Source organism: Diadema setosum, chromosome 17 (assembly GCF_964275005.1).
Source record: "Diadema setosum chromosome 17, eeDiaSeto1, whole genome shotgun sequence".
Classification (NCBI taxonomy): Eukaryota; Metazoa; Echinodermata; class Echinoidea; order Diadematoida; family Diadematidae; genus Diadema; species Diadema setosum.
Genome location: NC_092701.1, coordinates 4,475,075 through 4,497,297, shown reverse-complemented (window position 1 = coordinate 4,497,297; position 22,223 = coordinate 4,475,075). Strand labels below are relative to the sequence as shown.

At 38.1% G+C, this 22,223-nt stretch overlaps 1 protein-coding gene across 1 annotated transcript in view; it reads left to right on the top strand.

Moving 5' to 3' along the window:
- The window catches only part of LOC140241107 (uncharacterized), a 189,200-nt gene that overhangs the window by 45,562 nt on the left and 121,415 nt on the right, over nt 1–22,223 (top strand). The window lies entirely within an intron of this gene.

The following is a 22,223-nucleotide window of genomic DNA, read 5'->3' as shown; positions in this document are numbered from 1 at the left end:
GTATCATGTTAAATGAATGTGAACAGTGGTCAGGATTTGAGCTTTCTCTACAAGGTGGAGAATATGTGTGAAAAACAGAAATGCAAGCATTGGACATCATATTCTATATTTGTTTAATGATGTGAGATGTTAAGATGCTGTGAAGTATTGAGTCTGGTTTTTCCCCCAACAACAATATTAGCTTTCATTTGACCTATACACCTGTATATTGATGCACAATCTGAAGTGGACAAGATGTAGTGACTCTCACCCCCCCCCCCCCCCCCACAAATCACCTTGGCTTGTATTCTTTGTACCCCAAAGGATGGAATATATTCTTTGAACTCTAAGGGATGGTAACATAATTAAAGTGTATGGGATTTTTCTGTGGAATGGACAGGTTTACATGGTGCTTCAAACTCTTAAGACAGTACAGAAGTATATTGAAAAGTTTTAGATTGCAAAACGAATTAACTACATTCTTGTCAAGGTGAGACATTTGCAACTAGAAAAGCACTCTGAGAGCGCAGACCTCCGCGAAACATGCCGCTCATTTCCACCACTGATCTTGTTCTTTCATAGATCTAGAGATATCAGTGATTTGCACCCATACATAGTATTGTGTGCTGAAAGTCGCGCAATTTCCAAATATAGAAACCTTTTGTTACGTCATAAACCCTCAGCTGCGCGGCGCATCTTACCGTGGCAGAAACTAGACCGCGCGCTTTAGTGCGCTCATGCAAACCTCAAATACGCACAGCCTGAACTCCCAAGTTCATTGACCCTACCTGCCAAAGTATCAAAAATCCTTCATAAATTCCCCCAAAGTTCTCGGATCATTACCAAAATTTAATTATCTATTTATACTTGTATCATTATAAACCTTTCCTGCAAGTTTCATCCGAATCCGTTAACTGCTTTTTGAGTTATTATGCACACGGACAAACTAACAAACTAACAAACAAACCAACGGTAACGAAAACATAACCTCCTCCCTTGGTGGAGGTAATAAAAGCAGCTGAAAGAAAACAAGAAAAAGAAAAAAAAAGACAAGGCAAAATTGGGGGATTTCTACTCAAAACTTCCAGAATATTTTTGTGATGAAACAATTGAGGTATGACTGGAAAGAATGTGTTTTTGCTCTCTTTGCTGATGAACTTACTTTCAAATATAAGAATAGTTCTTGACCTGTTGTGCTCTCATTTTCTCCATACATGTGTAGTCTCATCTTGATTGATTTCTTCAAAAGGGGATAGCAACAGAGCACATCAAATCACAATATGGCCATTTAATCAGTGGAGGCAAATGCCATGCCCAATAAGAGTGAGACATCTTACTGGCATTCAGATGAATGGTTCATCTTTATGAACTTGTCTGTTTGCATACCGGCAAGTCACAATTCTGTCGCAAGTGGGTGAGAAAAGCTTTTTTAGCCTATAATGGCATGTACTCTGCAGTTGAATGAGTGCCAAGTGTAGGGTACGGTAATGCAAGTAACCTGTGTCTTTCCTCAGATTTCTCTTTTTTCCATGCTGTAGTTTGACAACACTTTCCAAAGGAGACATCACTTCAGAATAATTCTGATAAATGACTTTCCCATGTACTGTAAAACATGGATATATTCGCGGCATAAATTTTTCGCGAATTGGAGCCGACGGCCTTTTTTGCAGCATGAAATTTTCGCGAACTCCCACTGGCATTCAATGTATATAGTGTAGACAAGAACCTTCGCGTGCATTTTAATTTCGCGAATCTTGGCGCTCGCAAAATTCGCAAAATTAAAATGCACGCGAACATTCCTCATTTTACAGTAGTCACGGAATGCAGAGTAATGTATGTAGGATGATACATCTGTGATTTCTTAAATGTTCGCCAATTTGAGCCTTACCCTTGTAGTTGACATACAATTACACAATTCCAAACTGATTTCAGAAGTCACTCAGCTTTAAAAGCAGTGAAGAAAAATGAAATGTTCAATTTCTGTTATTGTTATTTCGATCCTTGTTGCCATTCATTCATTTTTTCCATTTCCAACGGAGACATATATTTTATAGAAATTGAATACATAAATTTCATCATAATATGAAATATACAGGTTGTAGGGTAAGTTTACAGAATATTGTATGTATATGGAAATGCTGGAAATGGGGAGGAATGCTAAAAAAGCAGTTTTTGTGCCATTAATACCTATACTTTGTATTTGGCTGTGATTGACTGCTGCTGTGTGTGCATGAGATAAACTTAGGAATTTTTTTTTTTCTTGCAAAGTAACAAGTAACAGCCAGCTTGGGGATAGGAGGAAATTCAACCAGATGGTAGCACTTTTCTTAAAATAATGTTTCACATTGTTCACATGTTAGAACGTTATCTAATAATATTCATACTGTTACATCCATGCCATGACTTTGTTGATTTCCACCTTGAAACAAATGGAAAATAAATGGAATCAATTTAAAGGGAAAAAGTGGTAGTATTTGAAGAGTTTGTTTGCAAAAACCGATTAGTCCATATTTGCCAAATGGAGATATTTGCGAGTAAAGGTCATGAAAAATAAAGAGAATAATAAGAAAATTTTTGCTTAGGGTTTTGACCATAACTTAAAAAAATATACCATTATATGTAGTGACCAATATATAATTTAAAAGGTATTATTTTGTACTTTATGACAAAGACCGTACTTCAAAATCTTCAAAAATGGACTTATCGGTCTTTGCAAACAAACTCTTCATGTATACATTATATGTATCTCAAAGGAATACTTGATGTATAATATTGAACCATCATTTGACCCAGGCTTTATACATACATGTACACTGTGAAACCAAAGCCATATAGGTGGAACATATATATATTTTTTTCCGTTATGGAAGTTTACAGATACGGAAGAAATCTATTCATCACAACCATTACTCATATTAGCATTACACTGTAACTTGATTGAATTCTGAAAGTATCAGTTACATTACTCATTGATGAGCCCTATATGGGTAAAGAAAATACATTTTTGAATATTGGGATATGGCAAGAACCCTGAATCAATAGAAAGTACGAGAGGTTTCCTTTTAGAATCGGAAATCAAAACCATCTATGATTAGTGCAGATTCAAGTTCCTGTTTTTGTACAAAAATCTGGATTTTTTTTCTTTCTTTTTGTGTAATCCTTCGCGTTGACTTGACTATCCAGAGCTAGGCTTTGCGTGGCAGTTCAGCCAGCAGCCCTCCCGAAAAAATGCCACACTCGATTAACATCAATATCGCACTGTTTGTCTCGCTGGAAGTCATTATTTAGCCGAATGCGATGGCGCTGGTCACGTGATCACAGCGGCGTAATTGGAAGAGAGTTTCGAACAGATAAACACGCAATATATACATCCTCAATTGTTTTTTTGAAAAACCCTCAATGCCAATTCTCATCACGCAAGTTTTTCCTGGGCAGGTTCACCTCCGAGCATCCGTTCGTGTAAACACACACTCCATTATTCTTCTTCATCTTCAGAATTATAGTCCTCAAAAGGCATGGAGTAAGATTTTCTTCATTCTCTCTCTCTTTCCCCTTCCCCACCTGTAAAAAAGTATTTAAAAGCAGAGAGAGAGAGAGAGATAGAGAGTTCAAATTATTAGTCAGATTGAAACACTGCATATATTTTCCTACTTTTTATAACAGAACTTGCTCTCTCTCCCTTTAATAATAATAAGTACAGCATTTATAATGCACCATCGATCTACACTAGTAGCCTATTCTGAGGCGCAGAGGGACATAATTATAAAGAGAATAACATACATTGTAATCATAGTTGTGCATAATAAGTTTGAAGAAGAAGAAAGAGATAGAAATATATACCCGATGAGCAATTCAATGAATATTCAACCAAAACAAGGTGCGAACATATATGACTTCAGAAGCTTTTTAAATGTTTCAATGGTTTCTGCTGATCGGATCCTCAGTGGAAGAGCGTTCCAGAGAGATGGGGCTGCTGAAACAAAGGATTTTTTCTCCGAGAGTCGAGAATGTTCTTTTAACTGTTAATTGTTTACTATTACATGAATGGAGATTTCTGCCAGGGACATATTCTTAAACAAGGTTTCCCTTCTCCCCCCCCCCCCCCCCCCACTCTGTCTTTCCGTCTCTCACTTTGTCTATCTGTTTGTCTGTCTATACTTATTTTTTTATCTTCCCTTTGTACATCTGACTTTCCAATATTTGTAAAAATTGTTTTGTTTTATTTTGATTGATATAATTTATGTCAGTATCATGTCATTGCTCATGGGAAACAAAAAAAAAAACCCAAACAAACAAGCAAACCAAAAAACACACATACAAAGTAGAATAGAAAAAGCAACAATCTAGAAAGCCTTTCTGTTGAAACTTGTCACATCAGGCATTTGTACCTTGTGTGTCTGTTATGAATAGTCAGTTAAGGTCGTTGGATGCAATGGCTGCAAGTCTTGCAAAATACTCCTTTTTTGTCTTTCCCATTTTTTAAAAGTCTAGCAATTTCAAAAGTGCAGAGGTCACCTATCTCTGGAAGTAAGCATTAAAGATACAAGTTGCTGATTCGCCAGCAAAACATGTTTGCCGTCCATCTCGAGCGTGATTGACCCTCCTCGACGTAATGCCAAACTCTATTTCTGTCTCCAAAATGAGCCTAATCAGGGACCTAAGGAGATGTATCGAGGTAGGTCAATAAAGTGATTGAAACTCTTCAAGATCACCATTAATCCCTTGGGAGAGTCTAATTTTCAATCATGTTACTTGCAAACGAACCTCGGGTACCATTCACTATGAAATCAATGTAGAATGTCTGTTTTGCTTGAATGTTTGCATTTGTTTGCGTAAATATGGCCATCCCTTTGAAAGTGAGTCACATGTTCAATGGCTTTTTTTTTTTTTCAGTACTGGTATGACAATGTAATCTTTAAAAAGTTTATAGGCTGGAGTGTTTTGCTTTGTTTGTTTGTTTGGTTTTTTTTCATGCACCTAAATGATTTTTTTTTTTATTATCATGTACAGCTCAGTCAGCAGTTTTATCATCTGCTTGTAAAATTGAGCCACAATGTTTCTACGTGTATATTATGTGAATTTCCTTTATGCTTCCACTGTGCAGTTCCCATTCTTGCCTTCCTTATTCCAGTCTTCATTCATGGGCATTGTTTGTTTTTGTTGTAATCCTACAATGTAGCCGTAATATCCTTACAAAGACGACACTAAGTAGGCAAAAAAATGGTGTTCTGCTCAATCATGCATGAAACAGCTGTTTCTATCAAATCCAAACTGGGAGGCTGCATCGTCTGAGCATTCACATCACAAATCTAAAGTTCACTATTGTGTCTACTTAGAACTTGCAATTTAAATAGTGACTCATCTTTACAATACAACTGATCATAGACAAGATGACTGAGAGAGAGTGAGAGAGAGAAAAAAAAAAAGGCAAGAGGGGATGGTGATTTACTGTTGAAGACGACTCCCGCGTATGCTCGGGCTGGGGTCTATGAAAAATGCGTGTTGTAGTGAACTAATAATAATGATAATAATAATGGAGTCTTGTAATGCGCCATGTCTGTCACACAGTGGCACCACTCCTAGCGCAGAAAGGTAAGACCTCCTCCCACATTGCTTCATTCAGGAAAAGATCCCAATTGAAAGAAAGCACAGTTACTGAAATAAAAAGGTCTTTTGAGCAGAGGGAAAGAGGTCTCCATTCTCAGTTTCAAAGGCAGTGAGTTCCAGAGAGAAGAGCCAGACTGGATGAAAGCTCTGTTGCCCCATGAATGATGAGTACGGGGAACTCGAAGGGTGTGCGCAGTGGATGAACGAAGAAATCTAGTCTGAGCTCATCTTCAACAGGTTACTCAGAAAGGAAAAGACTGATAAACAGAATGAGAAATTTAGGGAGAGAGACAAATAAAAGGGAGTCCACTCTGTGGTAGAAACCCAAATTTTTGCAAGGATTACAGGAGAGATCCCAGCTTAAGCCAGATCTCTAAAAACAAGGGGGGAAAGGCCCAAATGCTCTAAACCAGGCACGGCGGGAGGCTGAAGCTGCGTCACCTTGTTTTTCTACCGCCAGGCCATTGCCATGGGAACCCGAGCTGTTTCTGTGAGGAAACGTGTTATTATATCAGGGCTGTCTTATAAGGACGGTCCCAGTCTCTTCACTTCGTCTCGCATCCTCTTCCTTGTTTAGGAATATGACTGTCTATGGAGACAAAATAGATTTTTAAATAATGATATAGGTTTCATCTTTCTGTAGTTGCCAAAATGAAAACTCTAGAAAAGATATACATACACCTTACATCCCAGTGACCATGTATGTAGATACATTAGTTTGGTTGTGTCCAATGGCAAAATTTCTTTGTGAGGGTTAGCAGCTTATTTTCTAGGTATTTTTTTTAATGATTGACAGTGTTATAATAATAATAATAATAATAATAATAATAATAATAATAATAATAATAATAATAATGATAACAATAATAATATAATTATCGTTATTATTAGTATTATCATTATTATAGTATTATTATTATTATTAATATTATTGTTATTAATATTATTATTATTATTATTATTATTATTATTATTATTATTATTATTATTATTATTATTATTATTATTATTATCATTATTATTATTATAACACTGTCAATCATTAAAAAAAAAAAATATCATTGAACTGTCATTGCCATGTTGTTCAAATGACTACTATATGCACTCACAGAAAAACTCTTAATCCATTCCTTCATCTTCTACTTGAAATTTGATATCTTTCTTCCCCCCCCCCCCATGCAAAGAAAAAAAAAAGTATGTTAGCAACTTTAACACTATCACTTTATAAAGTCAATATGGCTATTTAACTTTACATGACTATAAAATGGTCTAACAGGAAGGATAAAAACTTCATGAAAATGTGTTTCAGACTTAAAAAGGAATTGAGTAAACCTTTGTGTGCAAGCCAATGGGACATTTGAAAGGGAATGCTGTCACACTTGTTTCAAATAATTCCTGCATTGATTGGTTGATGTTGCATGTACCCCTTTCTATAGTTTATGTCATGTCATTGTTATTGAAACTTTTACTCTTTTGTTGTTTGCTCTATTGAGTTGTTTTCAGTATGGAGTAATTTCCCTTTGAAGTACAAAAGAGTCATCAAGTTGAGAGCAAAATTTTGATATTAGCAGGAGTCTGTTTATGAAGATATTGCCATCATTTGTAATTATTGCCATCAAACCATTGTCAGTGCCCCAGGCATAACTCAAGAATGGGAAGTAGTCCATTTCTACTGTGATTGATTACTGTAAGAGACAGACAACCCGTTTTCCCCCCTTTTGAATGTGTAATGGAGACAACGATAATGCCCTGGAAGTTCTGTGGTCAAGCGGTGTTATTACAGACAATTGGAAGACTGGACTCCTTGTTCGCCCACTCTGAATCCACTTGCTTCGTGATTAGCCGTATTTCCTGTAGAAGAATCTCTAGAGTATTGTGAGTGTGTGTGTGTGTGTGTGTGTGTGTATGTATGTGTATGAGAGAGGGAGAGAGAGAGTGGTTGTGTGTGTGTGTGTGTTTGTTTGTTTGTTTGTTTGTTTGTTTGTTTTTGTGTGTGTGTGTGTGCATAGTGAACAACATTCATGGAAGTTGTAATATGAATCCATTGAAGCGTTTGTTGATGGATTACAAGCTGAATGGTAGGCCTAAACCGTAGGCATTGATATATGGCTTCAAAATGGGTCAAGTTTGACGAGGCGCACTGAGGAAATATTTCATAAACTCATTACATCTTAATTACCTCAAGAGGAGGTTTGTCTTTTAATTTGCGAGGAGGGGGGGGGGTTGTTTTCTTGTGCGAGTCGGCATGGAATGTGGTATATGGGATCGGGCGGGGACTGATTTCTCGTTTCCTAATAGGATGTGTGTACACTAAAGTTGATTGTCATTTCGTTTGTGTTATCATTTCTTTGAGCACTCTTGTCTGAGGAGCAAATTATTGAAATTTGTATCATTTATTTTTCCTCTTCAAGTACATTTTCTGGGTGTGGGGAAGGAGATTAGAGGTCCTTCAAATGGTCAATCCAATGTATATCTCTTTTTCTGTGTTTAATTCTTTTTCAGTCAACAAGTACTTTATACTTTTGTACTAGATGTGGCATGTGTTTAATGTCGCTTTGCTAAAATTTAAGAGGTTACAACCACAAAATGCCATACTCAAATACTCAGGAATCTACCTGAATTTGACCAGATGGCAGTAAAGAAACAGGGAAAAAACAAAACAAAACAGGGCACTATATGAATGATCATAATTTGCAGAGTATCAACCTTCTAAAATAAAAAGAATTTATACCTTAAATACAGATATGTTGTTGTTGTTTTTTTCTCTCTCTCTCTTTTCTCATGACAGAATATAAATGGAAGTATGATCTGGAAATTGAAGAATCGAATATCATTATTGCAGCTACCCATAGAGTCGGTTTGACTTCTTGTAATATCAGAAGTTCAAGGAGTCTAGTCCTCTATTCATTCGAGCTTCATACCATCACTGGAAGAAGCATCTTAACAAATTTCTGAGTCTAATTTCATTTCATTTTATTTCATTAAAAATGAATGAATGTACTGTAAAAAATGGCGTTGTACTGTACGTTGTAATTTGATTTACATTATAATTTGATGAAGCAATGTACTTTTGTGTTTTGTTCCATATCATTTATTTTCTTATTTCTCAAATGGAAATATACTGAGATGATACTTTACGATAAAAGTGAATACATAACCTGAAAAGAAAAACAAGAATTTGAATGATCAGTTAAGAGGAACTGTCTGTATACTGCAGGGTACGAGAAATAAATTGAGCTTCATTCAGTATATTATAAGTAAATTGTCCAACTGTACAGTAAGTCTCTTTGAATATTATTTCTACACTCGTACATTTGAGAGTTGAAAGGTTTGTTTTGACTAATATATTACACAAAATGAGTCATAAAAAAAAAGAATGAAGAGGGAAATAGTTTGTATTAAAGCAACAAGATTTATAATGTTAATCACTGTGATTGTTAATCACACTTTGTTATGTAATGCAAATTCAATATGGATATCAAACAGATCAATTCTTGAGTAATTCAGGGCATTCACAGAGCTCTACAATTGAGTATTTGTGTGGTTCCTGGCAAACAGTAGCTACCAAACTTTAGGCATAACCCGAGGCAGCAGCTGTAACCATACTGAAGAGACATTATCAAAGTCACGCTTTTAGAGAAACCGATGGAAATGACATCGAAAAACGAAGCGCCAGCTGGGCCGAGCGTCGTTTTTGTTTGAATTCTCCCTCACAATGCACAAATGAACCTTTTGTGCTACTTCACTTTCTTAATTATCAGAATGAAAAAGAAAGGAAAACCTCTTTTCTCTTCTTGCCATCTCCCCCCCCCCCCCCCATTCACAGTCCAAAGGGACAACCCGGCAAATCTATTTCCTTCAGGAGATGGGGAAGGAGGGGGGGGGGGGGGATGAGGGGGAATCATTCTGAAATGGTCAACCTCTGTGAAATCAGAATGTAAGCCAAGTTCAGGAGTTTAAAGGCTTGGCCTTACTTCTCCGTCCTGTAACCACCCAGTTCTACAAAAGGGGTGTTCAAGCATGATGCGCTTCCCATATTGTCCCAAGAAAATAGATTTTCCTTCTTTTTTTTTCTAAGACCCTTTCTTGTTACTTATGCATTCTGTCTTGCTCTTTCTATATTGTACCATTTCTTGTAATATATAATTGTGTCATTTTACATGTAGAAATAAACTGACATCCCTTTGTCTTGATGATTGGATGATGATCCAAATGTATGGATTAAGTTTGTCTGTGAGGTGTATCTGGTGAGATGCCACATAAGAAAGCATCATAAAATTGAGCAATTCTAGTGATACTCCAATCATTCCCTTTTAATCTGTGATTTTATTGAACATTTCTGTGAGGTGTATATATGAAATTCAAATTTGGATTTTCCTTTTTATAATATTATGCAAGACTGGCAAGATTTGTTGGTACTCTTGTTTAGAACTTCATTTGTGAAATGTAATAATGCTAGGTGTGTCGTTTTCTATCACAGTGCCATCATCATTGCTATTTTTAAGAGAAATAAGAACAAAATTGCTATGATCTGATCAAATGTATTTGGAAGAATACTTTCATAGTATGTTGTGTCCTCTATCTCCTTTTACCAATCAGTTTGTTGTTTAGAGATTTGGGATCAGAATGTAATTGATATACATGCGCTCTACTTTAACCACGAACATGCCCCTTGTACTAGACGGAGGCCACGCCTGTAATGTGCATTAACCGCTTGCGACCTCTGCAAAAACAGACCCAACCTCTGTAGTAAGATGCTTGACTGCTCAACCCATTTTTTTTTAGGATTGTCTGTCAGAAGAATTACATGTGAAATTTTGTTTATATTGTGTGATGATTGCCTTTGTTCCTGCTCATACAGTGTCATATGCCCTCGGTGCACTGTTGATATTGCATTCCCTAAATGTGTCTAGAGAGGCATGAAAATTAATGTTGTGTTCTTCACTGGTATATCGTTTGATTAGAAATAATTGGACTCTCCCAAAATGGTTGCTGAATCAATTGATTTTACCACGTGGAGTTATATGAACTGCATTTGGATTAAAAAAGTGGCAAAAATCCATATTTTGATAAATTATAGAAATATATAGAAATATAGATGCATGCAACCTCTGTCACTGAATACCGTATCATGTTTCCAGACCTTCTGCCTGTAGATGGGGATGAAAATTTACAAATGCTCTCTCTCTCCACACCCAGTGCCTTTTGTGAATCAACTTATGATTCGCTGCTCTCCCACCATAATGGAGGCCCCTTCTCTCCCCCCCCCCTTCTTTTTAGGTGTGTTTCTCCCCCCCCCCCTTTTTTTTTAGTATCAGAAGTATGAATTAACGCTCTTATAAACTTCTGAATCTATTTTCGCCCCTCTCATTACAAGCCTGCATTGGGTATCAACACTACTTGGAAATTTCATTTGAGTATACATGTATATTATGCTCACTTAGAGATTTCATTGTATCTTCCACATCAACTGTGAAATCGTGCGTGTGATTAACTTGTATTTAACGGGACTCTTTTCTCCCCCCCCCCCCCCCCCCCCCGCTTTTCCCCAATCATGGTCTCTGAAAAGCTTTGTCCTTTCAACCGTGACATGGAAGCAGGCAGAGAGGAGGGCCTTGCAGTTATATGACAAAGACAGAATCCTGTATTTCCTTTTTTTTCCTGTCTCTGTGTGCATTCCTTTTGTCCTGCATGCTTATTCTTCACTTGTTTCTTTTTTGTTCTATTTTCTTTCTTTTTTGTTCTCATTTGGTATAATCACATGTTAGGTAGCAGTCTATCAAAGGAGGAACTCCCAGGACCTCCTGGGAAAATGAACTCGTGCACACAATACGTTTTGGGAGTCTTTCTTGTGTCATTGGTCTCGGCCAATTTATCTGGTCTCATTTTTCACAGCATTCACAGGAGAAGCGGATGTTGAGGTGGTGTGGATATATTACACGTTGTGGTAGCCTGCGAACACTGTACATACGAGGATCATTTTCTGCAGGTCTTGCCCCCCTGACATACACTTTATCGGATTTTTAACGCAGTCACCGAATCTCAAGTTGATGCATTTCACGCGCATTTCGAGGTAATATGGGCAGAGTGTTGTGATGGGGGCTTTCCATCTACTGTAAAGCACAATATTTTTGCGGCATGAAATTTTTGTGAATTGGAGCCGACAGCCTTTTCGCGGCATGAAACTTTTGCGAGTTGCCTCTAACGTTCACTGCGTATAGTGTACAGCAGCATTAAATTTTCGCGAATTGGAGCTGACGGCCTTTTTCGCGGCATGAAATTTTTGTGAGTTGCCTCTAACATTCAATGCGTATAGTGCAGGCAAGAATTTTCATGTGCATTTTAATTTCACAAATCTTGGCTCTCGCGAAATGAAAATGCACGCAAAGATTTCTTGTTTTTACAGTATTGACTGCACAGGGATGATGTGGTCTGTGGATTCACACTGCCACTTAAAACATTTGATGATTACACATCAGTCACATTGGCAGTCAGTCCTTATATCTGAATGTGGCAAAAAAAAAAAAGAAGTTTTGATGAGCTGTACCCCTTAGTCTTGTTTCCAGACTTTATCTGTACCATCTTGATCTCTGTCAGTAGATTTTGGACAGCGATATCACCGGGAAGGTATTTTCTTTTGACTGTTTTATTCAACAAAGAGACAGATCTGCAAGTTCTTGTGATATTCATTTTATTGCAGAAGTTACCTTAGCTTTGTCTGTGAATCCCTGATAGTCAATTTGGTATTATCCGCCCATTGCCATGGAAACTGCAGTTGCAATTCTAACAACAATAAGGTGTGAATGCTGTGAATATTTTTTTTTTTTTTGTGTGTAGAAATGGCACCCACAGTGTGTTCTCTCTAGGTGGTGAGATGCAAGCCTTAATTCAAGACTTTATTGCAGTGAATTTAACCAGGACTGCTGCAGTCTTGGATTAGATTTGATCTAGATTTATCATTCATTTTATGTTTTGGGGTGTTTTTTTTTTTGTCTTTCAAGAAGGTATTTTGAATGTCAGAGGGTTTTTACCAAGTTGTTCAGCTACCTTGTGTGATGGCAAAATCGGTTAACCCTTATGGTACGAAGGCGATGTCTATACAGGTTATGTTCCAGGATGGGAATGCACAATAAGTATGCTAAGGTACCCTTGTGGTAGTTGAAGAGTTTATCTGCCAGAACTGCCCAGAAGTTAATCTCTTGATTACGCAGTCATATACTGTAAAAGCGGAAATTTTCACGCATTTTGCGTAACCAGTAACTAGTGCGAAAATAAAAGCATGCAAATATTTTTGCTTGCCTTATATTCAAGTAGTTGATGTCTTGATTCCACAGAATTAAAAACATGTGAAACTCTTCTTATCCGGCGAAGCACGAAAAATTAGTCCTGCAAAAAATATCCACTTTTACAGTATGTTCAGTGAATCTTTGCACTTTTGTTCTGTAGGGTACTTGATTGTAGGCTAGATTGACTGTTAACCCGTTTAGAACGAGTCCCGAGTATACTCGGGCAAGTGTCTATGGGAAATATGTGTTGTGACAAAATCAGCCCATCCTCAATGGGTTAATGAAGGTGAGATCATTATTTTGATAAGAGACCATTCTTTCTGATGATTAAAAAGAAAAATCACAGGATTTTAATCAACCTAATCAGTCAGAGCTAGTCTTGTTGTAGCCTGTCACCTCCGTGAAGGTTGCTAACAGGGGAGCGTTCTGCAGCATGGTAACGCCAGTTCTACCCACCTCGCGGTGACATTTTCGGTGTTTGCTTTGTCTTGCATGACGTGAGAGGATATGTTCATGCGAGAACATGATCCTGGTTGCCATAGTAGATCAAATCAGGGAACACTGCCAACATATTTTCATAGTCGCTAAGAAACAGCGACTCTTCTTGCATGAAAGCATTATAATCTTATCACGAAAGGGGGGGGGGACTTAAAAATATTTCAAGATAGACAAACAAAGGTACATTTTTTTTTCATTTTTTGTCCTCTTGTCTAGGCTTGTGGACTATGTGTAGTGAACAGTGTTCACCGTCAGTGAGATCCTTGCAGACAATTAAGAGTTTGCATATCATGGATATATTTATACCTGTGTGAGAAGAGAGAGCTTAATTAATTATCCTTGTAGTAAAGTTATTAGAATTAATTGAAGTCATGTAATCTTCTTTTTCATACCATAGCTTTATGCATTTTGTTTATCAATCTTGATATCAATGTTTCTTTCGGCATGCAGGTACTAAGACTGTAAACTCTAGCTGGTATGCTGTGTAGCTACACAAAAGAAAAGTGAAATATTAACTTTAAGGGGATGTATTTTTTTGGTCCTCTTTGCGAAGCTGTAGTGGAACTTTAAAGGCATTATTTACCATTTGCAGATGAAACAAAAACCCAGCTTTAGTGCTTCAAAATAGTTCTAAAATGTGAGTTAGGATTAGAGTTAACCAAAGTAAAAATTGTAATCATTATAATCAATCTTAAATATTGTTAATACAAAATGTAAACTCTAGATATAATAAACTTGTTTGTAGACTGAACTGTCTACAGTTATGGTTTAGTAAAGAAAGACGGTGATATCTCCTTATATCATTTAAAGGCTTTATTGCAAAATTCTTATATTGCACAATATTTTGTGACACAACTGACCTAGACACATATACAGTGTATGCATAAAATGTGACGATACCTTTAAGGCTGGGATTAGATCATTGAATTGGGGTGGTCATTGAAGGTAGGGATGGGGTAGGGTTGGGGATGGGGGTTACCTTCCTCAGTGATGAGCTGGCTTTTGATTTACATTGCTGATTATCACTTTGTGTCTGCTGGGTGAGTGGACAATCAAGGGAGTGAATCATCCAATAGAACTGTCATCGGCCTAATTGGCAGGACAGGAATCTGGACGGCTGAAACCGTGTCACTTTCTCTTCCTCTCTTCTCCCTCTATCTCTCTCGCTCCTGTCCCTTTCTACCTGTCTGTCTGTCTCTCTGTCAGTCAGTCTGTCTGTCTGTCTGTCTGTCTCTCTTTCATTCTTTCTCTAGTTACGTTCAGACGGCAGGCCCTAACCTCGAGGTTAGGAAACCTCGAGGTTTAGCTCTTGCTCTCTAACTACGACGTGTGTCCACACGACGAATTTTAACCTCGAGGTTACGAAACCTCGAGGTTAAGCTTCTGCTCCCCCGTAACTACGAGTGGGTCCCACTCGATGTTAAACCCACAAAACCGGAAGTTTCAGCCCACACTGCTAACAAGGTGTCTATTTCTTCTTTAGTCCAACCCTGTCGGACTCGCTTACCGGTACTCTTTTTCCCACCGGCGGCACCAGCTTCCTCTGTCATGGTATGCAGAGATAGCACTGCACTGATGACTTTATGCTGTATGAAGATATTCGCCGAAAACAATTTTTTAGCGTCGGAGAAGAATATAGAATACAGTAGCGAGTTCGACGTGTTCAGTTTCAGAGATCAAGCGCATGGGAAGAAAAGATGATGTTGTTGTGATGTGCGTCATAGGTTTTTCACCTCGGGCGCACGTGTAGTGTATTTGTGGTGTACGTTTGGGAGCTTGACCCGGAAGCAGAGGGAAATTGTGGGGGCTGGAGTTCACGGCGAGGTCGCTCTTAACTTCGAGTTCATTGTTTTTTGTGTCCACACGGTGCTTAAATACGAGTGGGGACCCCCCGCGGCTCGTGGTTAGAGTGCTAACCATAGGATTTCTCGTGGCTCGAAACATCGAGCAAACTTCGAGGTTTGCTAACTACGAGTGCGTCTTCACGGTCCCTAACTACAAGCTCTAACCTCGAAGTTTCCTAACCTCAAGGTTAAGGGCTCCCGTCTGAACGCAACTTCTGACATTTTCTCAGCTATTCTCTACCTGCCACTGTGATAGTCCTGTAATACCCCCCTCCCCCCCCCCCCCCCAAACCGATGAGGACGAGTCCTGAGTTTACTTGGGTAAAGTTTGTCTATGGGAAATGCACGTTGTAGCAAAATCAGCCCATCCTCAACAGGTTTCAGCATCACTCTATTGTTTTATCATATGTGTGTATCATATTGAAGTAGCCTACGCTGCTGTATAATGTAGCTGCCATAGATCAGGCAAGGATTCCTGAACAAACAAAAAAAAAGAAGAAAAAAAAAATATTGCAGCATGCACCTTATTATACCTCTGAACAGAGCTCTGTACATTGTGACCAGTGGTCCATAGCGGTCAGTTTCATTGTTGTCCACTTGAGTAGCCCCATTGACAAGATTTTAGCTTGTAATCAGCCTCTTACTCAGTCTTTTTCAATCCCTTACTGTGCAAATCCTATTCATAGAGCAGAAGTTGATCTTTCCAGATCGTAACGTGCAAAGCTGTGATGAATATATAAGGAATACTGTATTTTATGCCGAATATTTCATGAGGTTTTTATTTTCGCGAATTTTGCAAGTCAGGTGCTATTCGCGAAATTAAAGCCATGCAAAAATAATGACTCTGATCCCGATATAAATGTGACGCACCCACAGCTGCATTTCTCCGAGCAGTACAATACCCCACGATTGCGAATTTAACCACTCGCAAAATCATCGGGAAGTCCCGATGCATGAAAACGTAGACTCGCTGAATATATGGTGTATATGGTAGATCATTCATGATATATAGGGAATGTCACTTTACAGATGATGTTGTATTAATTATCATGCCATGATTTATCCACGAATACAGCAGCACTTGGAAACTTGAAAGGGTTTCCTTTTAATTTAGAAGAAGGATTTTTGTGTCTCCCTCCTTCAGTTTGTTGTTGTTGTTGGTGGTGGTGGTGTTTTTTTTTCCAATGTTGATTTGCAAACAAGCACAACATTTTGACTTCAATGTGAGAAAAATGTGTTCTGGCCATATGAAACCCAGGCCAGAGTAACCACAGAATACCCATCAAACAGGTGAGCAAACAAACACATAAACAACAAATAAAATTAAATAGAAACATACTGTAAAGGAAACCATTAGAAAGAGTTCGGTATCAATAAAGTATATCTCTTTTGAATTCTTGTAACAGGTAGTTTTTTAAAACTCATGTTCCTACTTAAGAAATTATTTTCAGTTTTATCTTAACCCATTGAGGACGGGCTGATTTTGCTACAACACGTACTTCCCGAAGACACATATGCCTGAGTATACTAGGGACTCGTCCTCCACGTGTTAATTTACCAGCTCGGGAAGTACAAGTATATAAACAGAGTACAGACAGGTCCATCATGTAAGGTCAGTCACCTATCCCCAGTGGTCATCATATATGGCCCCAATGGTCATCATACGGCTGTCCCTTTCTGACCCTTGACAGGTTTGATTACGTATACAACTGTTGTTGACATAGTTATTAGCGTATTGCTCATTTAAATCTATTCTTCCCTTTTCTACCTATCCTCTCTGTGGGATAAAGACAGGAAAAAGAATAATATAATAGCAATGCTGATAAGCGTAATTTCATTTGACTTCATAGAATAGTTTCTCAACCAGACACGTCATCTTCGTGGAAGTTCTACTGTCATTATTATTCTCCCACGGCCATTCATTCAAGAGCTTCTTGCTAAAATCATCAGTCCCGTTCCGCGTTTCTTTTGTGACGGAGGTGCAAAGCGGGAACCTCTCAAGGATGACACTCTACGCTTTGTAGACCAAGGAGGAAATGATCCAAAGAAAGTCATTATCCTCGTGTAAACACACCCTGCCCTCCCCCCCCCCCCCCCCCCATTCTCCATACATGGGAATAGGACACCATTGTTGTAGAGGGGGATGAAGTGAATGAGAATTCAAACTTTTAGACAAATTGCTGAGAAGAGTGTATCTATAGCATTACGTTTCACAGTTGACCGGCTGAGCAGATTTGAGGGAATTCCGATGGCTTTAGTCTCCCGGGCTGCCATGAGTAAGTGTGCGAGAATAGATTAGCATTTAGCATTCCACACTGGATCGTCAAAGAGTAATCTGTCGGATCTCACGTCTGATAGTTTAGATGATGAGAGAAATTCATGATGGGGTTGGTGAAAATAAGGGAAAGATAACTGCTAAAAGTTTTCAGTTACTGGGTGATTGTATTTCGAGAGATATTGAAATAGAATCCTCATTCAAGAAAATCAAAATATTACAAGAAATTGGACAATATAATTATAATCTGTATCAGTGAACTCTACTTACAAATATATATCCTTCTGCCTTCTTTTATGTTTGTAGTTTGATTTTGTCCCATACCATTGATAGATGTCCCTTTATTAAGGACTTTGCTTGCAGCATTGTTCAGACATCATAATCGCTGCAGAAAATTGAGTGTATCTTTTCTGGTCTTGCTTTGTTAAGATGTGACAACAGTGTTTCTCATGAAAGAAAAGCATTTTTCAAAGAGTGTCAATGTATCATTGTTTGCCTGCTCCTCACAAGTTTTAAGATTTTCTTTAGTATTTGTACAGACCCTGTTAAGGAATACTGTAAACAGGCGGGTTGTAGAAGCCCCCATAATACTTAATCCATCCAGGATTTTGCAGTAGTGTAAATGCCTTTCTACTTCTTGATTGACAGCATCTACACATTTCACGATATTTCCTGGGATGCATACATTTTAATCTTTAGGCAAAGTTCGTATAAAATACCATGAAACATACAGACAGGTTTACTGAACATGATACATACAAAGATAAAAGAGTTATGTTCATCCCAATCCAATATGTACTGTGGTCTGCTATCTCATCACTTACAAATTTGCTCTAGAAGTAAGGGGGGGGGGGGCTATGCCACCATATGACCACTTATAAAGATTGTGATTCAAGACTTATATTGACAGTGGTCTATCATCCCATCTCCCCACTATGTTTTCTAGTTTTCAGTTGTTCTTTTTTTTTATTCTCAGAATTTTTCTATCACGTAGAAATGTTCTGTAGTGATGAAAGCACTGTGTCTGCCCTAGTTTATCATCTGAAGATACTATTCTAGCTCTTCCAACTTTAAGGGAAAAAAAAAACAAATGAAGAAAGAAATACTTAGTGAGTCTTATGAATCAAACAAGGGATATGGCCATGGAAGCACCGTAATGAACAAATTTGATTTGACCTTCTCAGGAAGCTGCCTATTATCTGTTAGATGAAGACCTCCCCAACTCGTTGTCTGTAGCACCCACTTCCTAAACCACACTTTCCTTGGTGCAGATCTGCAAAACGTCCGCGTCCCAACGCTTGAGAGACGATATGGACGTGATGCCGAACCCCCAAGAACTGATGCCGCGGAAGAATTGCCGGGCAATTACCGACTTGTTTTATGAATGAGAGGCCAAAAGGCGTTTGCTCAAATCGGAACTTATTCTGTGGGGATCTGGACGGGAACTTGGCTTCCATTCAGATAGAGCATCTATCTTGAGATACAGATTTAGGAAACAGGAGGAGGGGCCATTCAGAGGCCAGGCAAGGCAGCAGAGTTTAATACTAAAACAAAATTATCAATCCTAGTAAACAAGAGCATATTTTGCAACCTCTTCACCCCCTCCAATCCCCCCATATCTATCATATTGGTATATGAATACATGTACAGTATGTGTACATAATGAGAGTTTCAGTCCATGTGTTAGTACCACTACACAAAAATGAAAAGAAGAGATTAATTAATGCATTATTACTGTCCAACAACTTTCAACCATTAATTGTCTGAAACCCTGAAACTTGGTGTAGCGATTTAAATTTTGTTGGATGGTAGTAATGCATTTATTTCATATATTATATAAATAGCTGGGATATTGGTAATTTCGGGTTGATTATGATATTGTTGATGATGATGATGACTTGACTTAACTTGACTTAAGTTGGGTAGTAATCTCGAGAGCCGTGGATGATGTCCCTCCAGCGCTCTCTGTTCTCCATTGATAGTAAATTAAATACATCATTTTGTACTAGTATGATGCTAATATTTAGCAATGGTATTTATGATAAGGGCTCCCAAAGTTTGCAAGCTCTGACATTGACAAATTTGAGAATAGTTTCACAGATTTTGCCCCTTGGTGATGTGAAAGTTTCACAAATAGCCTGTCAGCAAGCATTATGTGCACTGTCTTCACAAAATGAACAACAGTGCTAGGTTAGTGTTTTTTCTATCCCTCCACCCTGCATGGCGCCAAAGGCACAAAATGTTTTTGAGTTTTCCATCCATCTGTCCATCGGTCCCACCCAGATGTCATTATCCTGATTTAAGAAAAAATCTTAGCACAATTTTTTCTAAATGCCTGGCTCAGGTATAGCACATGAAGTGTATAAAATGCACTAAGTGAACTACATGGAAATTTTAAGGGGCTGTACAGTACTGGTTGAGGTGGGGATTCATGTTTTTGACATTCCTTAGAAGTGAGATGATGAGAAACCTCTTATGAAATATGAAAGAGCATGTAATTGTCCCCGCCGAACGAGTTCGAGCAGGGGACTATGAAACGGGCTCCGTACGTGTGTGTGTCCGTGTGTCCGTCCGTCCGTCCGTCCGTCCGTCCGTGTGTCCGTCCGTCCGTCCGTGTGTCCGTGTGTGCGTCCGTGTGTGATCAAAATCTTCAATTTGCTACTTCTCTGTCATTTATGAGCCAATTTTGATTCTGTTTGCTTTATATGATAGCACTACATGGGAGCTTTGAAACTTCTACACAGAATTTCAGTCGTGACCTTTGACCTTGACCTTTGACCTATATTGTACATTTTGCTACAAAATGCTACTCCTTCGCCATTTCTAACCCGATTTCGATTCCGTTTGCTTTATGTGATGGCACTAGGTGAGGGCTTCAAAACTTCTACACAGAATTTTGACCTTTGACTTCTTTGACCTTTGACCTTGATTTTTGACCTATATTGTACATTTTGCTACGAAATGCTACTCCTTCGCCATTTTTAACCCGATTTCAATTCCGTTTGCTTTATATGATGGCAGTAGTTGAGGGCTTCAAAACTTCTACACAGAATTTTGACCTTTGACTTCTTTGACCTTTGACCTTGATTTTTGACCTATATTGTGCATTTTGCTACAGAATGCTACTCCTTCGCCATTTCTAACCCGATTTCGATTCCGTTTGCTTTATGTGATAGCACTAGGTGAGGGCTTCAAAACTTCTACACAGAATTTTGACCTTTGTCTTCTTTGACCTTTGACCTTGATTTTTGACCTATATTGTACATTGGCTACAAAATGCTACTCCTTCGCCATTTCTAACCCAATTTCGATTCCATTTGCTTTATGTGATGGCACTAGGTGAGGGCTTCAAAACTTCTACACAGAATTTTGACCTTTGACTTCTTTGACCTTTGACCTTGATTTTTTACCTACATTGCACATTTTGTTACAAAATGCTACTTCCGGCGGGGACATATGTTACACACCGCGTAATTTCTACGTTTCCTTGTTTTAAGAAGGATTCAATGTTTATTTGATGAAAATTGGTTTTCAAATGGCTGAGATATCCAAAAAAGTGATAATAATAGACTATAGGCCACAACTTTATTAGCATCTCTTTGTTTCACCTTGTTTTTGGATATCTCGGCCACTTCAAAACCGATTTTCATCAAATAAACTTTTGATACCCCTTAGAATTGCATGCTCTTTGACATCTCATTGAGTGGTTTCTGAATATCTCGCAAAATGTTAAAAGCTAAATCCTCACCTCGACCAGAACTGTACACACCCTTTAAAGAACAAGGGCAAATTTGCATATTAAGTACAGTCTGTATCATGATGATGGGTCACAAATTTTATTTTCAGACCGGTGGTGATCAGTGTATCTGATGAGAATTCAGACTGCTACACACTATGATCAGTGTATTGATTAGAGTATCTGATGAGAATTCAGACTGCTACACACTATGATCAGTGTATTGATTAGTGTATCTGATGAGAATTCAGACTGCTACACACTATGATCAGTGTATTGATTAGTGTATCTGATGAGAATTCAGACTGCTACACACTATGATCAGTGTATTGATTAGTGTATCTGATGAGAATTCAGACTGCTACACACTATGATCAGTGTATTGATTAGTGTATCTGATGAGAATTCAGACTGCTACACACTATGATCAGTGTATTGATTAGTGTATCTGATGAGAATTCAGATTGCTACACACTATGATCAGTGTATTGATTAGTGTATCTGATGAGAATTCAGACTGCTACACACTATGATCAGTGTATTGATTAGTGTATCTGATGAGAATTCAGACTGCTACACACTATGATCAGTGTGGACTAAAAATGATGACAGGCTCACATGCTTACAAAGGGCGAGACCATACACTGTACCTGCCCTATTTCTGGTGAACAGAACACATCTGAAGGGTGTATAAAGAAAATATTGCAGTATAGACCTGTTCGGGTTGGGTACTGGTTTTTTTTTATGTTATTATTAATGCACATTTTAGCCATAACTAGGGGACTTCAGTACATATGCCTTAAAATAGTTAGATTATGCACTGACATAGCAATACACCTAGCTCATTGCAATACCAAGTTTACAAAGTTCTACAACAGTGGGAATTTTGATCAAAACTGAATAAAACTTAAGGTAGTTTTAAACAGTGCATTTTCACTTGTCACAGAAACAGTTCTTGAGAAGTCAATATGAATATGCAAATAATTGATGTCATCACC